Below are 20,103 nucleotides of genomic sequence, written 5' to 3'. Positions count from 1 at the left end.
TTGTCCAGTATGTTCAGAATGAGATGCGAGAGGTCTCATGCATGAAATCACACACCACTTCAAATTTCAGAGTAACAGCCGTGTTAGTCTGTATCCGCAAAAAGAAGAACAGGAGTACTTGTGGCACCTTAGAGACTAACAAATTTATTAGAGCATAAGCTTTCGTGGACTACAGCCCACTTCTTCGGATGCATATATGCTTATGCTCTAATAAATTTGTTAGTCTCTAAGGTGCCACAAGTACTCCTGTTCTTCTTTTTTCACTTCAAATTGTTTTCTGAAGAAACAGCAGGGCATCTTATCAAGGACAGCAGACAAAGAACCATTGATTCATGGTACGCTCAATATTCTACTCCACTCTTACTCTAAAAAGGAAAATGCATGCGCTGCTCTCTTCCCTTATCCACTTGGTTTCTCACTCTTGATCACATCCCAAGATTGAAAGTGAAGTGAGAAACCTGCCACAGCCATCCAGTGATACTTGCAAAGAAGCCACGTTGTCTTTTAAAAAGTAAGTTTAATGTTGTTGTTGAAAGATGCTATATTGGAATCTTCTCATCATAGAACAGGTAGAGCATGTCTAATGAATACAGGTGTCCTTATTCTGAAATATGCCTTCTCTGAAACGGAAGTTCATTTCCCTCCATGCACTGCCAGTGAGCACCAGCTGTGATGGTGGGAGTGATACCTGTCCACTGAGACGGAAGCCACCACATCTTTCATTAACTACCAAGTATAGTAGCTGTTTGGTCACTTGGCTAGTATTCAAAACTCCTTTTTCATGTGACACTGATAGTTCCTTTAATAGCAAACTGAAGAACAGGAGTACTTGTGGCACCTTAGAGACTAACAAATTGCCACAAGTACTCCTGTTCTTCTTTTTGCGGATACAGACTAACACGGCTGTTACTCTGAAACTTGTCATAATAGCAAACTGTTGCTCTGGACTTGATTTTTGAAAAGCATAGGTGTACATACCATGTATGGCTTTTGAATGTTTAAATGTTCTGGACTTGTAGTAACTGCACATGCAAGTTTGGTGTGCATTTGTTTCCATTTGTATGTCTAAACTTACAATCAGTCCTTCTGTCTCCAGTCAAGTGTTATTTGTCAGTCACTTCGCAAAGAGAAGCTGTTAAATATCTGTTGAATTTCTAGCAAGTGCCCACAGTGTTTTCAGAACTTCACAAGAGGTACAATGTTCCAAAGTACAGGATTACTCTGCAAAGTGACTGTGTAAAAATGTCACCTTTAATCACCTATGTGTATTCAGGACTATCTACTTCAGTGACACAATTCCATGTATGCCTGTTAACACTGCAGAGCCATCAGACCTGTAGGAGAGGGTGCTACATTCTATTTGGTCTCACTTCAGACACAGAATTGATAAGCAAATTGTGTGCTTGGCTACACCTCCCCAGTCCATTGACGGCAAGGGGGGGGGGAGTATGGGAAGAGGAAGAAACAGATGTGCACAGGTATAACTAAAAGCAAAAAATGGCCTCATGGTTAAGGTACTGGACTGGGACTTGGAATACCTGGGTCCAGTTCTTGACTCTGCCATAGACTCAGTGTGGCCTTAAGCACTTGACTTTTGACTTAATCTACCCTGTGCCTCCATTTCCTGTCTATAAAATGAGGTAAACACATGGGTGTTGTGAGGACAGAATCCACAAACGGAGGCACTCAGACGCTATGTTGATGAAGGCCATCAAAGTCCCTAGATAGACACAGATGATATGTATCGAACCAAAACTTTCTTACTGGTGATGACTCAGTATCCAGAATAACAATATCATCCTTTGATTTTTCTAATCCTAAGGCGAATTTGCAGGGCTGGCAATTAAAACAAAACATCTTCCTGGACTGAAATACTGACCCTTGTTATGCCCCTCTTAATGACATTTCAGAGTAGACCTGACCTTTAATTTCATTATTCCTCATTTTACATATTATTGATTTAAATACACATTGAATTTTTGATATTGTTAATTTTTTCACTCATTATGCAGAACTGCAAATATTTTGCGTTGCTTGACTAGATGGTTTACAAAAATAAAAATGCATACTCCCTTCATACATATATTTGTATAGTCTGAAAAGTTGGGTGCATAATTCCTTATGAGGTTAAAAAAAAATAAATCTTGCTAGATCAAGCTTCTAACTGGGAAGCTACTTCCACCTTGTGGCACTTTTACTGACTGCACTCCCTTGTTTTTATTTTGTATGTTGTTGCATAAAGTACTCCTTCTGTTCCAGAAACAGTTCCTCAGGGCAGAACCACAGTTAAAGCATTATGGAAACTGCCTTAATACCGCTGACATTTCACTGTGTCAGTATTGCTATTGAAGTTACTTTCAGTATTATGGTTGTTTCCATGGACTATTCAATTGCTTGGCTGTCAAATGTAATTCCGTTTGTGATGACACACTGTCTGCTTACCCTTTGAACACTGCACTAAGCAAATTAATTCCCCTGTAAAAGGAAGTTGTATGGAGGAATTAGTTATGTACATTTTTTTGATGATTTATAATGTACAAAGAAGAGTTCAAGTTTTTTCAAAGCTCTTTCTGCTTAATTTTTGCATTGGAAATTCAGGTTTTGCCTTCACAAGAAAACTCTGGCCTCGCGAAAGCTGAGGGAAAGACTGAGTTTAAGACTTTCCTTTTTTAACATTTTAACTTCAGTGACTAAAACATTGTCAAGAGAAAATGTATTTGCTAAAGATTCAACACTCCTGACCCTTCAAGGAGGGACAGCTCATAATACACATGCTCTGAGTCATCCAGGAGGACCTCTAGAAAACAGGGAAGACCAGACTGGACACTCCAGATTCTTTAAGTGTAAGAAGCAGAAAAAACTTTAAAAACTATCTCCAGTATTTAAATAGCAATGTCACATTTTGCTTTTGTCAGAATTGTCCTTTGTAGGCCAAATTTATAATTAAGCAAACAAAAATCATGGAGGATTTTGTCAGGTTTGCACCTTTGTCAGGTTTGCTTCAGCACTTGGATGTGATCAGCCTCACCAGATAAATATTGGCAGAAAGTCTATTTCAGAAAGAGGTAGCACCATCTGTATCAACCCATTGTATCTTTTCAGATCTCCATGCTATTCCTTTCTTTTCAACAGATGCCATGATTGAATACCATGGCAGAAGCCTGGAAGTTAAGTGAATCTGTGATTTATTTTGACCCAATTATTACTTTCTTTCTGCTGATTACAAAGTTTTTGTGGCACTATAAGATGCCTGTGGCAGGGCAAGGGTAAAACCCCCTTTAAAGCCCTGCCAAAATGCTGGCTACAGCCTGCTCTCTGGCCAGTAGGCCAGCTGTAGAGATGCAGGTATTCAGCAGGGAGCCCAGCTGCAAGCCCTAACGAGGGCTGGCTCAGAGGAACATGTTGGGCTAAGTAGTGACAGCTGGCCTGGGGCAGGAGAGGGCTATAAAAGCCCTGGGCAAACCTCAGTGGGGAGGCTAGCCTGGGAGGAGACAGGAGGGTAGTATCTTTGTCTTCTTACCAACAAAGAAGCCTCAAGGGCTAGGAGATCCTGGGGAGGGTCTGTGGGGCACTAACTGTTGGGGGATCTGGGAACTGCACAAGCACTGTAAATAAAGATACTGGGGTGAGCTAACAAAAGAAGGAGTGAACGCTCTTTCTTATACCAGCCTAAACACAGGGTACAGGCACAAAAGTGGGAGAGCCTGCGCTGACCCTCTGACAATGCTCCACAAAGATGTCATGTTCAGAACAAGAAAAATAAAAACAGCTGTGTGCTTCTGATTAGGTGGGAGATGAGAAATACTTAGCTTCAGCCTTTTTTTCCTGTTTATCTTCAGCCATTGGTGACCTGCAGCCAGTGCAGCTGCGTGAGTATACTGTACCACAAGTAGACAAAGAAAACTGGAAATGACACTAGATGAGCTTACTCCTGCCAAATTGGAGTCATGCTAATTGTTGCAGCTACACGGATTGGGGAATCAAGGCTAACTCTGTAGACAAAGCATTTGAGTAACTTGGTTCATGATCTATTTGGATTTCAATAGGTTTGGTCAATATTTAAATGGGAGACCTCCACTGAAAAGCTCATTGCATGGATCGCAGCTCATGTAGGGTTAAGGGGCAATGAGTTGGCAGACAAACATGCAAAAGATGCTGTTAAAAATGAGCAAGTTGATTTAGAAATCTCTTTAAGTAAACTGGAGTTTAAAAATCTAAGAATGGGTTGAGAGAGGAATGGCAGGAACAAATACGGGTAAAAGAAACGAGGGGGGAAAAGATTCCATGAAAAATGTCCAAGAGTCCAAAGTGCTAATGTACTCCAAGGCCCTCAGAGAGAGAGAGTAAAGTGGCTCTATTTAGAATTGTAACTGGCCATTGCAGTTTAAATAGTAATTTGTTTCTAATAAGCATACAGACGGATTATGTAGGACGTGCAAGGTCCAGGAAATGGTTCATCATCTCCTTTGGGAGCTCAAAGAATGTACCATTGAAATGGGATATTTATATGAAAAACGAAGATGCCTTAAGGTATCAAAATTTTCACTGTGACACGTAGTAAGAGCATTAGGAAAATGGAACTCTTTTTTTTTTTTTTTAAGGAATAATGCAATTCTTTAATAAAACTGGGAGGTGAAAAACTTTAATGCTTGAATTATCTATAGTGTCCAGAACGTGGCGGTTATAGACTTGGCAAATGAGTCTAAACAAAGTCGATTTCATTTCATGAATTAGAAATGACTTGGAGCTCAGTAAAAGGAATTGCTTGGAACTTTGATGATGTTCCACCAAACAGCAGTCTTGCAGTATGTCTATGTCCTACTTCCAACGAACAGCAGCTTTTTGAACACTGCCAATCTCACTGTATTTTTCATATTAACAGTGCAACTTTTGTAAATCTGCTTTCCTCAATCCAGTCTTTGCATGCAATGATTCTCATTTTTAAAAGTTGGCTTCAGCACTGGATTGACAGCCATGGAGACAGAAATCCTTTCACAGAACATGCAGTCCAGGCAGCAACAATGCAGACTTCTTAACTCTATACCAATGTGCTTCAAACGTAAGTTACTTCATAGCCACAGGGGCCTAAGCCTGACTGACCTGATAACAGAATGTTGAATTACTAGTGAGCAGGGTGGAGGATACATTAAGCTTGCAAAGCATAGGGATATTACAGAAGTTGAGTAAATGCAAAGTTAAAAATGGCTGTCATTGGGTGCATCTCTATTAGAAAAACTTGGACCTATATTCTAATAATGGGGCAATTGAACTTGTCCTAAGTGCTAGTGAAGTGAGTGGTAAAAATGCTTGAACTCTGTCATTAAACCCAGTTTTATGGTACAGTGGTTTAAAAATGCTTGAATGCTGGCTACGCTAGTACTTTTACTAAAACCAGTGTAGCTGCTGTGTGCTGAAGATAGCTGAATTACAGGTACAGGCTTCTGTAGTATAAACAAAGTCTAAATGTATGCTGTTCCATCAGACTTCTGTGTTCTAAAAGCAAGTGATTATAGTTATGTGATACAATTGCAGCAGTCAGTTTACATGTTCTCAACTTGCATGGAAATTTCCAGAAAATAATACAAGTGGGGATTGCTTTGATTGGGTGCAGCTGTGCAGATATCCTTTCAATTATAATTTATTTAAAAAAAGAGCGGAGCTCTGCCGGACAGAGGAGCTTGTAAACAAGAAGTACATCTCGCATGCTAATAATGCAGGCATTATTAAACATAAACTCAAAATGAAGAGCTATCACAGTCAAAGAAATCCAAGGACACCTGACCATAAGTCAAAGGAACAATTTATTTTTTTCAACTTTAAAAATACCCTAAACATTCTAAACTTGTAATAAGGTGAACTCTTAAAACTCAAAGCCGTTATCAGACAAAAGGAAACTCAGTGGTGACTATTGATATTACTGCAGAATTGTGTAAACCGCCCAAGCATTATGTAGACTGACACACTTGGTTTTGTGAGGGGAGAAAATTCAACATTTTATTCTTTTTTTTTTTTTGGTGTTGGGGATGATAATGGCCATGTAGGCTTATGAGTATTGGAAGAAGAGGGAAAGGCGTAAATAAAGGCTGAGAATTGTATTCAGTGTTGGCAAGGAAATAGGAGCTGAGACAGAGTCCCTTTAAGGCAAGCTAGGCTTAGCCTTGCCTGTGATATACCAGCTAGTCCCCACAAGATAGTGATATGGCAACTTAATGATAACTAGTGACCCCAGCTGTTAAAAGGTCAGGAAATGACATAGAGTGAAGAACTTTATTAGGGGGAAGACCTAGGAGAGAGGAGCAAGGGGAGTACCCTCTCTGGGAAAGGCCATCTTGAGGCAAAGAAAGTGACTGCCATGGGGCATTAGAGATGTGGTCCCTGTACAAGTAGACATGAAGGAGTTCCCATGAGGTGAAGGCGCTCTGTAACAGATTGGGGAAGATGTGGGAGTCTGAGGCTGAGACTAGCGTTTGGTGATGGGAGTGAAAGTTGGGAATAAAGAAAGGCTTTGTGCTCAAGGTTCAGAGTGGAGAGGAACACTTTACAAAAGAGAGAATTTGTCCCAACCCTGACCTTAAATATCTTTTTTGTTTAGGATGCTGTAATTCATGTAAGTTGACAGAAAATGTTCATAACTGAAGCTCACTGCACTAACAATGTCCAGTTAAAATTCCAGTGGACTCAGGATTTCTCTCTGTTTGCATCCTAGAGTACAGAGAGTTCTATTTCTGTAGAAATGATGACATACAAACATTCCTGTTAAGAATCTTGACCAATCCTGAAGCTATTGGGTGTAGCTTTTTAACCAGATTATTCCAGTTTTTGTATGACACTGTATTGCTTTTAGATGAGACAATAATCAAGATCCTGATCTCTTTTTGCAAGAATAGGGCTATTACCCAATTGTAATTTGGCAATGACATGGTGCTAACTGCTGGCAAAATTCTCGCCCTCTGAAATTGTTTTCAAAAGTGACATGGGCATATAGGAGCCTTTGTCATTAAAACCTTTGAATCTTAAATTGACTTTACATGAGATTTAAAGGTCAGATTTTTAAGGCATTTAGATGAAAAAAGATGCAGATAGGTGCCTAGTAAGATTTTCAGAAGCACCAAGATACCTAACTCTCCAAAATGGAAGTTAGGTGTTTAGGAGCTTTTAAAAATCCCACTGGGGGGTTAATCTCTATTTTTACATGCTCAAATTTAAAAATCTGGCCATTTAGTTTAAAGATTTTGACAGTTACAAGCGCGTGCTGTACATTTGGCTTAAAAATATAGTACATACAGTAACAACGGCTTTACCTGAGAAGTTGCTTCAAAGTCTAAATTAACATACAACATTGTGCCAGAGGCTTTACACAGGCCCTCCCCCAAAGAGTAGCTAAGGGTTACCCAAAGAGCCTAATTTTGTTTGAAAATTACTCTATCTATAGTAGGATAACTGTCAGGTCCAGTAAAAATGGCTCCTGGCTCCTCTCAAAGTAATATGGTGACACCTTTGGCTATATAGCCCAATTCAATCTGAAAATGAACGAGACCGTTAAAGCTGACACCACAGATTATTCAATTGATTTAAAAATACATATTATCCTATAACCTTCTACTCATTTTAAATGAAAAAAGAAGAACAGGAGTACTTGTGGCACCTTAGAGACTAACAAATTTATTAGAGCATAAGCTTTCGTGGACTACAGCCCACTTTGTCACGGAGTATTGGGGGACTCAGGGCCCTACACCCCCGGCTTCCTGCGATTCACCATGACTCTCAGCCAGCCAGTAAAGCAGAAGGTTTATTTGGATGACAGGAATACAGTCCAAGACAGGTCTTGCAGGCACAGACAACTGGGACCCCCTCAGTTTGGTCCATCTTGGGGTCCCAGCCCCCCTTGGGAGGTCAGAGCCATCTCTGCCCCCCAGCCATCTCTCCAGCCTGCTTCCCACACTCTGCCTTCAGCGACCCCTCCCACAGCCTTTGTTCAGTTTCCCGGGCTAAGGAGTCACCTGGCCTTCAACCCCTCCCTGGGTTCTCGGGTTACACACTTAGGTATGCGCCCTCGGGCTGTCTCCCATCCCCCAATGCAGACTATTCAGCCACACTTCCCTGTCAGCATTCACAGACCACAGTGAGAACAGGCCCAGTTCGTCACATCTCTCCCCCCTTCGAGACCGAACTGAGCAGGGTCACTTTAGCCAGTGACCCGGGGAAGTTCGAACCTACCCCCGTTCCCATGGATGCCCCCGCATCCCTCCAGTTCCTTGGTGGGAATTACACCAGGCCCCTTCAGTTTCACGCCCCCCCCTTAGGTCGGGGTGCTTGATGGCACTCGCAGTTCGCATGTGGGAAGGTTTATGCGGCCTGTGCCCTTTTCCCACCCCCATACCTCTGGGGTTCCAACTGGGCTGTGGTCTTCTCCCAGCGCTCCAGTCTGGAGGTCTGTGCTTTGGGCTCTCTTGGTTTAGAGCCGCCCTTTTAACCTTGGCCACCCTCTGGAAAGGATCCTTTATGCTAGGCAAGGGTCCTAAAGCTGTTTTCCCCTTGTCCCAGGCCTTCCTCCCCCTCTGACAGGGGTCACAGGATCCGCAGTACTGTCGGACAGTAACAAAGACCCCAGGCCAGTAAAAGCTCCGTAGCAGCCTCTGCTGGGTACGCCAGGTTCCCTGGTGCCCTGAGAGGGGAATATCATGGGCCCGGCACAGCAGCTGGCGGCGATACTTCTGGGGTACCACCAGCTGCCTCCTGATCCCCCCTGACTCCATTTCCCCTGGGGGAGCCCATTCTCGGTACAGGAACCCCTTCTCCCACAGGAACCTTTTCCGGCCACCGCTTATGCTCTAATAAATTTGTTAGTCTCTAAGGTGCCACAAGTACTCCTGTTCTTCTTTTTGCGGATACAGACTAACACGGCTGTTACTCTGAAACTTGTCATTTTAAATGAAAATTTTTATTAACAAACAAAAGTCTCTAAATGGGATCAGGGTCTGAACAGCAGAGTGGTGAGTTGCTCTCAATATGTTGGTTCATTGTATTAGTATTTTCCTACCGGTTCTTACTCCCTAATCTCTAAGATTTGACCCTTTGAGGTTGCTGACACCATTCTAATAATAAACTTCTTTTGGGCAAGTGTTTGCTACTCACATTAGTTGCTACTATGCAACACCTTGAGATGATTGACCACTGTCAGCCACAGAATATATGCTTACATTGAATGCAGATTGCCCTTGAATGGAAATCTGTATATTTCATACGAAATACCCGTTCCCAGGAGGTGCCAAACACCTACAGCTCCTCTTGAGGTGCCGACTGGAGAACTGGACAGTCCCTATTGGAGCTGATTTTTTTTCACCAGGACTGATCTGTAGTAACAAAATTACAGGGTGCCACAAGCTGCTTTGTGGCCATTTGACCAAGTACTTTTTTTTATGGAGGCTGCTTTCTTGTACTCCAGAGTATACTTCGTTTGTACAACAACAAAACCCGACGTTTCTAACTCTTTCAGAAATAACTACGTCTTCCTAGAACCAACACTGCCTTGCCTATTAGGTACAGTCATTTTTTGGAAACTGCTTAAGGCTTTGTCTACACACATTTGCATTTGTTAGTCTCTAAGGTGCCACAAGTACTCCTGTTCTTTTTACACATTTGCAATGGTTTAATTAAATTGGTTTATTTAAACTGATACAGTTAAACCAACAAAAAAGGTAGTATGGATACTTATTTTGTTTTAGCTTAAAATGAGTAGGAACAGGTTTAGGGTTAAACCAAGCTAAGCCACTGTTAGACCCAAATAAGCATCCACATAGAGATTTGCACGCTTTAACTTGACAGGTCGAAGGCCTGCTTTACACTGGTTTTGTACAGCATTAACTGCACTGGCTGAGAAACAGGTACAGTTAGAGCAACACATGCCCCTGTGGTGGACACAGTTATAGGGCCATAAATGAGTATAGCTCATTTCCCTAAATCTAGCTATAGCCAGATAAACTCCTGTTTCTAAACCAATCTAGTTATGCCTTTGCCAAAACAAACAATGATGAGTAATCCCTATCACACTCTGCTTCTAAATTGAGCGCCTTTTGGTGGAGGGGATGTGCAAAGAGCAGAGCTAATAGTTTGCCCACAAGGAGGAGCTGACGGTGACGCTGAGCAGCCTGGAAAGTCATCACTTGCCGTCTGCTTTTCAGCGATTACAAACCGGGGGTGAGACTGTGGTGCTCCTCTGTGCTTATCAGCTGGTGGAAGGCTCCCTAAGCCGGAATGTGAAGCCGGGTATGTTTGTGAGCCATCCAAGAAGCAGAGTTATTTGTGGCGATGTGAAACCAAAAGTAACCAGTGCCAGGCTCGTGCTGTTGTATCCAACCCAGTGGAATGTGGATTTTGCCTCTTTTTCATTGCCCAAAGAAGGTAACCGGCACCAAGGATACATTTACCATAAAGAAGAAAGAGCTACCAAGCTCTGTCCTGCTCACTTGTGAGCTCAGTTCAGACAGCAGGGGAAATGGCTGAGTGGATTTTATACTTATAGGCAGTGAGTGGCATTTAAATAAGGATGCTTACTGCACCCTGCTTTAGCTTAACTGTACTGTTTGCCATATTCCTAGAGTATTTGCAGAAGCCATTTAAAATTGCTAAATGATAATGTGCATTGACTATCCATTTATATGATGTCTTAAGAACATCATTAAGAGAAGAGTGAGGCAGGGGGAATTTGATAGAAGCCTTCAACTACCTGAAGGGGGGTTCCAAAGAGGATGGAGCTCGGCTGTTCTCAGTGGTGGCAGATGACAGAACAAGGAGTAATGGTCTCAAGTTGTGATGGGGGAGGTCCAGGTTGGATATCAGGAAACACTATTTCACTAGGAGAGTGGTGAAGCACTGGAATGGGTTACCTAAGGAGGTGGTGAAATCTCCATTCTTAGAGGTTTTTAAGGCTCAGCTTGACAAAGCCCTGGCTGGGATGGTTTAGTGCGTGTTGGTCCTGCTTTGAGCAGGGGGTTGGACTAAATGACCTCCTAAGGTCTCTTTCAACCCTAATCATCTATGATTCTATGATCATAAGACTAACATGTCAACATTGTGCAGTACAACCCCAGTGAATTAATTGTGGCTTGAGCAGCTCATAAAATCAAAAAGTTCATACAATTGAACGTCTCAGAATTACAGTAGCTCTGGTGCACGTACACTGCATCACTTGCTTATTGTGCTTCACAGTGCTTTCCAATGCGTTGAAAATATTGGGAATGTGAAGGAATGTCGACTTGTTCTTCATTGACATCAATTTCATTATGTGACTTTTGTCCACACTGGAAAAGTGGTTTTTATAACTTCTTGTTCTTAAGATTGGTGTTCAGAAAACTGAATTTCCTCCACTACATAATAATTGCATATTTTGTCACAATACTAAGCCTATAAATGATCTTCCATGTATTTTAGTCAACCTTATTTCAGTATCTAAATATTTTCTTTCAAAAGGTAGTGTTACATGGGAAAATTTTGTATCAAATGACATTAGAATTGTTTGGTCAAGTATTTAAAATTGCTGTTATATATATCTTTATAAAGTACTGGAACAATGTCTATGTGGACAGTAAGATGTTACTTTCCTTTAAAGTATTTTTGTTTTGATAGCTAAGTGTATTATCAGTTAGCAATCTTAAATGGATTTTGAAACTTGTGTGTGTTTTGTTTTTCAGACTCTTGACTTCTTCTTTTAAATAGATAGTAGACAAAATGGGTGAGGTATTTCCTCTGGGACTTGAAAGCTTGTCTTTCTCACCAACAGAAGTTGGTCTAATAAAAGATATTACCCTCCCCTCACCCACCTTGTCACTCAACTCTGTGGCATTTCTCTGTCTGTAATGTGGTAACTTTGAACACATCATCCTATCACTTCCAAAATTTCAGGGAACTGTTCTAGGCATCCTTGACCAGAACCGAGTTGTTTATTGGTGACAATGAGAAAAACCAAAACATGGAAATGAGGGACATACAGAGTTCTCAATTGTGATTGACTGTAAACCAAAGAACCAGTTGATGGCAGACATTAACCCATTTCAGCATAACAGTAGTCCCCATTTTAGTTCTGCTCATCTTCCCTATGGACTCCCAGACAGATAGAAAAGAAATGAGAATGAGGGGTGGGGGTGGAGTGAAGGGGGGCACAGAGCCTCTCAAGTGTGAAGGGAAAGTGTGGGGGAAGGGGAAATTGGGGGCATACTGTGCCCATGACATAGGGGAAATGTGGGGCACAGCAAGCCCCTGGCATGCGGCACAGGGAGAAATGGGGGGCACACAGAGCTTGCATGCTGAAGGGGTGGGAGGTGGAATGAGTGGGCACACAGAACTCCTGGCCAGGGGTGAGAATAAGAGACCCTGGCATGGGGGAAGAGGGACAAAGGGGCACACAGAGTGTCTGGCATGAGGGGGGGAATGGGGAACAATGGTATGGTTGAAGGGGTGAATGGGGGGCAACACAACTGCTAGCATATGGTGGAGAGGGGAATCTTGGGCACTGGCATGAGGAGGGTGGGGGAATCGGGAACACATAGAGCCCCTGCAGGAGAGGGGGGTGGGAGGGTGGCACACAGGGACACTAGCTTTTGGGGGAAATGGAAGAATGCAAAACACCCGTGCTGTATGCAATGCATTTGGCTAAAAGAAGCAACAAAAGTTTGCAACTCCCCAATAGTATGAGCAATTGGGAATATTTTCAGACTGAAGGATGAATTCTTTGTTTTAGCCCACGAAAGCTTATGCCCAAATAAATGTGTTAGTCTCCAAGGTGCCATAAGGACTCGGTGGTTTTGCTGATACAGACTAACGCGGCTGCCTCTCTGAAACTTGTTTTTGCTGAACACTCACGTACTTGTTGTTCAAAGCATTTTGGTTTGTGTTCCAGGAAAGCAACAGTGACAAACTGCTAAAAGAGAAGCTTCGTGAACAAAGGAGCAGCCCTCCCGAGGTCCTACAGGTAGGGCCAAATTCCCCCATGATGTAACTCCCCTGAAGTCAGTAGTATTAAACCCAGGATAGCTTTGTCCCAAAACATGTGGGTAGACTCAGTGCTTTGTGGGTGGGGCCGGTGCTACGATTTAGGCCAATTAGGCGGTTGCCTAGGGCGCCAAGATTTGGGGGCGCCAAAAAGCGGTGCCCCCAATTTTTTTTTTTTACAGCAGCCGCTGTGCTGGAAGGGAGAGGGAGTCTGAGCTGCTGGCAGGCAGCCCAGGGGAACCCCTGAGTCCGCGCGCCGCCGGCAGCCCAGGGGTTACCCTGGGTCAGAGCTGCCGCACGGATCCCCGGGCCGGGGGGTGGGGAGCTGCCGTGGGGGGGGGGTGCCTCAGGGCAGGGGGGAGCTGCCACACGGCTCCCCGGGCCGGGGGGGGAGCTGCCACCGGGGGGGGGGGGTGCCTCAGGGTGGGGGGGGGAGCTGCCGCAGAGGGGGCGGGTCAGAGTGGAGGGGGGGCGAGGAGCTGCCGCAGGGCTGGGGGGGGGGGCGCAAGGTGGAAGTTTTGCCTAGGGTGCTAAACTTCCTTGCACCGGCCCTGTTTGTGGGTAGCCACCAGGCTGTTGTGGTGATAACTTTACTCACTGAAGATGAAATGCAGAAGAAAACACATGTGAAAAAGATGATTTGTCTAAAACTGAGGGAACCTGAGAAATTTGGAGTTCATATTTCCACTCTGTCCTCTCCTCTGATAGGAATGACTGCATTAAGGCTTTCTTTCTCTCACGGCTGCCATAGGAGAGATGGAATCTCTTCTGAGTCTGGTTTCTTAAAGGAAATATTATCCAGGACTTGACATTTCTGCATGTGTGTGTGGGCGGACGTGATAGGAGACAAATGAGCCAACTTTAGAGTGTGCGGAGCTGAAAAACTAAATCTGAGGCAACATGGAACAGAGCAGCAAGAACGCCATGGCAATGCTGGCAACAAAGGACCACCCTAGGGGGGAGAGTCTGTGAGACCTTTAATTCCACAAGGGGTTGTAAGTTTCTCCCCATTACAAGGAAGGGGTTAACAAGGGATAGTTTTAAAAAAAAAAGGAAACAAATTTGTTTTTGCAGAGTTGTGGTTTAAGGCCTGTGGCATCTGGCCAGTCTTCTGTGAATTAGTTAGTTATAACCACAGCAGAGCCTGCCTAGGCTTGATGTACTGGTGAGTATTTCCAGCAAAAGCCAACATTCCTAGAGGCATCAGATGAATCTGGGTCAGGGGATCAATGGAGTAAAGTACCCACAACCCCCACTCTGCTAGGGAGGCCAAACCCCTCATCCCTGGCCCCAGCCCAAATCCTGTACCCCAACCCCATGCCCCAGCCCTGAACCCCTCATTTCTGGCCCCACCCCGGAGCCTGCACCCCTTCCCGCACCCCAACCCCTGCCCCAGCCTGGTGAAAATGAGTGAGTGAGTGAGGGTGGGGGAGAGCGAGCGATGGAGGGAGGATGGAGTGAGAAGGGGCAGGGCTTTGGAGAAGGGGCAGGGGCCTCGGGAAAGGAGCAGGGGGCAGGGTAAGGTTGTTCAGTTTTGTGCGATTAGAAAGTTGGCAACAATAGGGGCATCCCAGGACGCTGCTGCTCTGGGGGTGGGGCCCAGGGGCCGCCCACTACTCCGTCCACCTCTGGGACTGCTGCTTGGGCAAGGCCAGCTGCCAGGGGCCACCTAAGTAGCGGCTGGTGCGGCTGGCCCGAGGACCACTCCAGCATTGGCCGGTGCAGCTGATTACAAGGCCACCTGAGCAGCTGGCCCAGGGTCAGCTGCTTTGGTAGGGTTGCCAAATTTCTGATTGCAGAACCAAACCCCCTTCGCCGAGGTCCCTTCCCTGAGGCCCTGTCCCCCACTCACGCCACTCCATCCCTTCTCCCTCTGTCACTCGCTTTCCCTCCACCCTCGCTTATTTTCACTGGGCTGGGGCAGGGAGGGCTCCGGCTGGGCATGCGGGCTCTGGTGTGGGGCCGGGGATGAGGTGTTTGGGGTGTGGGAGGGGGCTCAGGGCTGGGCGTGGGGCTGAAGGGGTTTGGGTGTATGGGGGGGACAGGCTCTGGGGTGTGGCTGGGGAATGAGGGTTTAGGGTGCGGGATGGGGCTCAGGGCTGGGGCAGGAGGTTGAGATTCAGGAGGTGTTGTGGGCTCCAGGAGGGAGTTTGGGTGTGGGAGGAGGCTCAGAGTTGGGGAAGAGGGTTGGGGTGCAGGGTTTTGGCTCTAGCAGGGAATTTGATTGTGGGGGGGGGCTCAGGGCTGGGGCAGAGGGCTGTGGTGTGGGTGGTGCTTACCTCATGTGTCCAGGAAGTGGCTGGCATGTGCCTGCGCCCCTAGGCGGAAGCCCGGTCAGGTGGTTCTATGCACTGCCCCTGGCTGCAGGCACCACCCCTGCATCTCCCATTGACCATGGTTCCCGGACAATGAGAGCTGCGGAGCTGGTGCTCGGAGTGGCATGCTGGCCACTTCTGGGAGCTGCATGGAGCCAGGGCAGGTAGGGAGCCTGCCTTAGCCTTGCTGTGCCTCTGATCGGCCTTTTGATGGCCCGTCAGCTGTGCTGACCAGAGCCACCATGGCCCCTTTTTGACTGGCGTTCTGGTCTAAAACCCTATGCTTGGGCGGTTCTGGGGTCAGCCAGACTGGTTGCTGCAGAAGTCATGGAGATCATGGAAAGTCTCAGAATCTGTGACCTCCGTGACAGACACAGAGCCTTAATTATTGGGTACACAGAAACTCCGAGGACCTGGTGCATAGACTCATACTATTTCTAAAACAGCTACCTGTATGGGGCTGGGTAGGTAAGGCAATCTGTGGCCCTAGGCACACCATGATATAGCCCCCCTCCCCCGACTCCTCCCCACACAGTTGCCCCACCGACCTGCACTTGGAGTGGAGGTGGCAGGTTGCCCCTTTCTACCTAAAAAGCAGCAGCAAGGGGGTCCCTCCCCACTTGGGGCAGCAGAGATCCTTCTTCCCTTTGGCATTAGGTGGCCCCTAATGCTGACCCCAGCAGCTGGGGTGCATCTGTTTGCTTCATTTGTTCAAGCATTTTCCTTGTTAAAATGTAAACTTGGATTCTAATACGTTTGCACAACTCCAGAAGCTGGGACTCTGGTTACGGTACGCACCGGTTGTGCCTGTCTTAATCTCCCTTGTACCTGTACAATCTGCAGATTGTTTGTGGTGCTTCACGTGGGATGTGTACGAGTGGTTATTGCCCATGTGCTGTGGCTACTATTGAAACTTTCAATACTGAAATGTGCTTGGTAGCAGAAGTGATTAATCTCTTTAAAGGGCTAAGACAGATGTCCCCAAACTGTGGGGCACGCCCCCCTCGGGGGCATGGAGGAACATTTGGGGGAGTGTGGCAAAGTCTGAGCCAGCCCCCATGGGGGTGGGGCAGGAGCACCACCCAGCCCCGCTCTGCCACTAGCTCTGTCACGGCTGGAGCCTCGGCTCCTGACTGCAACTCTGCTCCCAACTCCAGCCCCTAGTCTTGGTCCGGGAACAGCTTCCGCTCCCGACTCGGCCTCTGGCTGCAGCGCCATGCCCGGTCCCAATCCCACCCGCAGCTAAGGCTCTGTTCCCGGCCCCAGACGCCCTGGTCCTGGCCCCAGCCTCGGCCCCAGCCACGGTTCCATTCATGGCCCCGGACCCGCCCCCAGCTGCGGCCCCAGCCTCAGCCTCCTTAACCCCATCCGCTCCCCTTCCCCCGGAGCTGTGACCCCACTGCTGTGGGTGGAGTGGGGGGCATGGACAGAGGCAAGGGGGGAACGACCCTGAAAAGTTTGGGGACCACTGGGCTGAAAGGCATGCCTGGAGTTCTTTGCAGAGGCTATGCACACTCTCCAGGGGTATAAAGTTGAATCGAGAATACCCAGGGTTTCAGACTTAATTCACAAATTGTGACAATTGACAAAATCTAAAATCTATAAAAGTTCTGTTTATATTTTCTCTCATGGCTTAAAAATATGCATGGTCTAAATCAAGCAATATAAACAGATCGAATTATTTTCTCCTAAATCTCACTGCTCTGGCTTTTAGGTTGGAAGCACTTTTCAAAACCGAGCTGGTGTCTCATGGAAGTTAACACGATCCCTTGTTCTGACTGACTAAATCAGGCACAAGGCATAAATACTTCCCCTCAGCCCAGACTAGCTGGTGAGGGAGACGCTGGCCTCCCAAGGGCCTACAGAGCTGGGGCTTGATCCAGGGAGGTACTCAGTGCCCTGGATAATTGCTCACTTCAGTGGCAGGTGAGGGTGCTCAGGACCACATAGGGTTGCCAACAGTCCCTTATTTTTTTATCTCTGTACAACAAGATTGGGAATTGCTGAGAACTGCAAAAAGCAGTAAGAAATACCCCTGGAAAATGTAGGCGAATACTGTTTATTAATGATAATATCGAGAGGAGGGATGGGGTGGGGTGCAAAGAAAACAGTCACTTATTTTTTAAATACAATGTTGGCAATCCTAAAAAACTGCTTTTTGGCTTTTGAGAATTGGGCTTTTGTTAGAGATCAGAGTAAAGTTTGAAAACACATCCTTCTGCATCTCATGGGAACACTCACTAGGTGGGAAACTGCCATTGTGCTCTCTAAAACAGGAAGAAATGCCATAAACAGACCCTGGGGTGGCTTGCACTGGTGCAGAAAGCAAGGCAGAGTGATTTCAGTCTAGTATGATTCCCCGTTGGTGCCAGAGAGGCCTGTGTACTCGGTCACAGGCTGATACAACTCAGTATTTTTAAAGAAGAGACACTTGTTTTTGTACTTGAGCTGCACAGGAGTGTCAGAAACAGATATTCAATTAAAAGGTAATAAATATAAAAAAGACCAGACTGATTTGCACAGAACATGGTTAAATTATCAACTTTTTTGTGACTCAGCTGCTGCTGTCACTCACCCCTGCACTCCTAACTCATGGTTTGTCTACACAGGGGCACTCAGGAAAATTAATCCAAATTAGCTAAGGGCGTAGATTAAAAGTGGATTAGTTTAACTGCATTAAACTACTGTGTGGACACTCTCGTTCAGAAGTAAAGTGGCCTTGAATTAAGCTAAATCTAGTTAAGGCCACTTTAATTCTGAATAAGAGTTGTCCGCACAAGGGATTAATGCAGTTAAACTAAGGGTTTATCTACACTGTGCCATAGGGTGTGCTACAGGGGCATGGCAATCTAACTGCAGTGTGTGGACACTGGTGGTGTGAACTAAAAAGTATCTAATCCAAGGTAATGTAGTCTTCTTTGCTAGGGTTGCCAACCCTCCTGGATTGGCTGGGAGTCTCCTGGAATCGGGCTCGATCTGCCGGAGACTACTGAAGCCAATCTGGGAGATTTTAGGCGCTAAAAGTCTGGTGGTGCAGCAGGGCTAAGGCAGGCTCCTTACCTGACCTGACTCCGCGCGGCTCCCAGAAGCAACCGGCATGTCCAGCTCCTAAGCACAGGGGTGTCCAGGGCGTCTCTGTACGCTGCCCCTGCCACAAGCGCTGACTCTGCAGGGACAATTCGCGGTGCCTCCTGGCCGCCCCTGAGCCTAGGGTCCAGACAGGCCGGCTGCTTCCCAGGAGCTGCCCGAGGTAAGCGCCACCTGGATGGAGCCTGCACCCACTCCTACATGCACTCCAACCCGCTGTCCCATCGCTGAGCCCCCTCCCACACCCAAGCCCCTCCCGCACCTGAGCTCCCTCCCAGAGCCCACACCTGAACTCCCTCCTGCACCCCAACCCCCTGCTCTAGCCCGGTGAAAGTCAGTGAGGGTGGGGGAGAGCGAGCAACGGAGGGAGGGGGGATGGAGGGAGTGTGTGGTGGCGGGGCCTCAGAGAAGGGGCGGGGCCTCGGGTAAGGGATGGGGTAAGGGGCGGGGCAAGGGTATTTGGGTTTGTGTGATTATAGAGTTGGCAACCCTATTCTTCACCAGTGCAGCAGTTTCTGCTTTGGCTGCTTCCACACCTACCAGTTGGCTTCTCTGGCTGACTTCTCACTGCAGTTTTTCCACATACCAGGGAGTTGGTGTCCCTCTAACAGCACTTCATGATACAATACTGAACATTTTTCCCCCTTGCTCCTTAAGCATTTTTGTTCACTTAAAAGTTGGAAACCTGACTCTGGGATGGGGTGGGGGTTGGGGGGGGGGAGAATCCAGTTATGAGGCTTAATATAATGCTTATAAAATACTTCATGGCATTTCACTTAACTCAGAGGTGTCAGTTATTAGCAGCTTATGAGGGCTCATTGATCTCTGTGACATTCATAAGTGGATACAACAGGTTTATGGAGTTGGTATAAAGTACTGTGAGCTAGGCTGTCTCACACCATCTCTGAAGTTAGCCCCTGGGAGAGGTACAGGAAGAAAGGGGTGTGACCACTCCAAATAAGCCCTAGCAAAGCTAGTGTAATAGATGTGTGCATGTTACAACCAACAGCAAGTAATGCAGCAGTGTTCAGCGATTAAATACACAATCAAAACCTGAGAGCCAGAGATCCTTAAGAGCCCTTAAAGGGACACTTAAGATAGAAAGGAAACCTTGTTTAAGTTATCAGTTACTCCTGAGCTGAAAACTGTAAAATAAAAAAATTTCCTTTTTTCACTGCTTTGTTTCCTTTCTGTGCTTCACTCAGCTTGAGAAATGGAACTATATGGGTCATTGGCTTCATTTTTAGTCCCTCTTGCATGGGCATTCACACCAGGCTGAAACACAAGCACTTTGATTTCTACCACTTCCTGAACTCCCTAAATCAAGAACAAGAAAACTCCTCACAAAACCATTTCACTTCGTATTAGGATTTGTAACCATTCTTCTCATCAGCACCAATTTTCTTTTGATAAAATCTAGTTTTGAATTGTCACTGACACTCAAGATCTCAACTGGAGAGAGGCATGGTCTAGTGGTCTGAGCCACAAATTGACTTTTGATCTCAGCCCTGGCTGGCACTGAGAAAGCTAATTATGTCCATACTTCAAATTGCCTGCTAATTTTGAGTGTCTCTTTTGTTTGGGAGTCCAGCTGGATACCTAGTGCCTGACTTCTCCTAACTGCTGTTGCTATTGAAATCAATTGGAGTTGAGGGTTCTTGGCATACACTGAACAATCAGAGGTCTCAACTTCTCTGCCTCAGTTTCCCTATTG

The 20,103-nt window shown here is 46.0% G+C and overlaps 1 protein-coding gene across 6 annotated transcripts in view; it reads left to right on the top strand.

Moving 5' to 3' along the window:
• Positions 1-492: 492 nt before the first annotated feature.
• LOC128848916 (dipeptidase 2-like) overlaps positions 493-20,103 on the top strand; it is a 42,932-nt gene continuing 23,321 nt past the window's right edge. For 2 of the 6 annotated variants that reach the window (XM_054049195.1, XM_054049190.1), the window contains exons 1-2: positions 10,181-10,266; positions 12,896-12,967. The gene's annotated coding sequence lies outside the window, so the exon portion shown is untranslated. Of the gene's footprint in view, positions 512-10,180; positions 10,402-10,507; positions 10,526-12,895; positions 12,968-20,103 lie in introns of those variants that run through there. The other 4 variants (XM_054049193.1, XM_054049189.1, XM_054049192.1 and 1 more) reach the window with 3 other exon arrangements.

The sequence above is a fragment of the Malaclemys terrapin genome, chromosome 14, assembly GCF_027887155.1.
Source record: "Malaclemys terrapin pileata isolate rMalTer1 chromosome 14, rMalTer1.hap1, whole genome shotgun sequence".
Lineage (NCBI taxonomy): Eukaryota > Metazoa > Chordata > Testudines > Emydidae > Malaclemys > Malaclemys terrapin.
The sequence above is the reverse complement of the archived record's forward strand: the minus strand, read 5'-3'. Positions and strand labels throughout refer to the sequence as shown.